This window comes from Fukomys damarensis, unplaced genomic scaffold (genome assembly GCF_012274545.1).
Source record: "Fukomys damarensis isolate Sample0158 unplaced genomic scaffold, DMR_v1.0_HiC HiC_scaffold_16, whole genome shotgun sequence".
Taxonomy (NCBI): Eukaryota; Metazoa; Chordata; class Mammalia; order Rodentia; family Bathyergidae; genus Fukomys; species Fukomys damarensis.
Window position 1 is genome coordinate 51,497,478 of NW_022900928.1, and position 601 is coordinate 51,498,078.

Consider the following 601-nt stretch of genomic DNA (forward strand, 5'->3'; position numbering starts at 1 on the left):
AAATGGAAGTCGTGATTCGAGACTCTAGAGCAGAAACTGACAAAAAAATAGATGAGCTCAGGACCATGATAGAAGCCATGAAGGCCCAGCATAAGAAAGAAATGGAAAAAATAAACGCCCAACATAGGAAAGAAATGGAATCCATAAAACAGATTCAAACAGATATCCAGGAGATTAAACACTCTATTGAAAGTGTATGCAACAGAATAAAAGAATGCGAAGATAGGCTCTCAGATATAGAAGGTAAGATTGCAGTCAGTGACCAGGAAAAGAGAGGTCTCTTAAAAACAAGAGATCATGAGAAATCGATCCAACAACTCCTAGGTGATGCAAAGAAGAATAACATAAGACTGATAGGAATCCATGAAGTAGCAGGAAAAAATACAAATGACTTCAAAAAGCTGTTTGCAGAATTAATGACAGAAAACTTCCCAAACAGAGGGGAAGAATTTGACATTCAGATAATTGAGGCATATAGGACCCCAACTAGCTACAATCAAAAAAATAAAATCTATGCCTAGACATATAATAATCAAGATCCCAGAAACCCAACAGAAGAACAAAATACTACAAGCAGTAAGAGAAAAGAAACAAATCACAT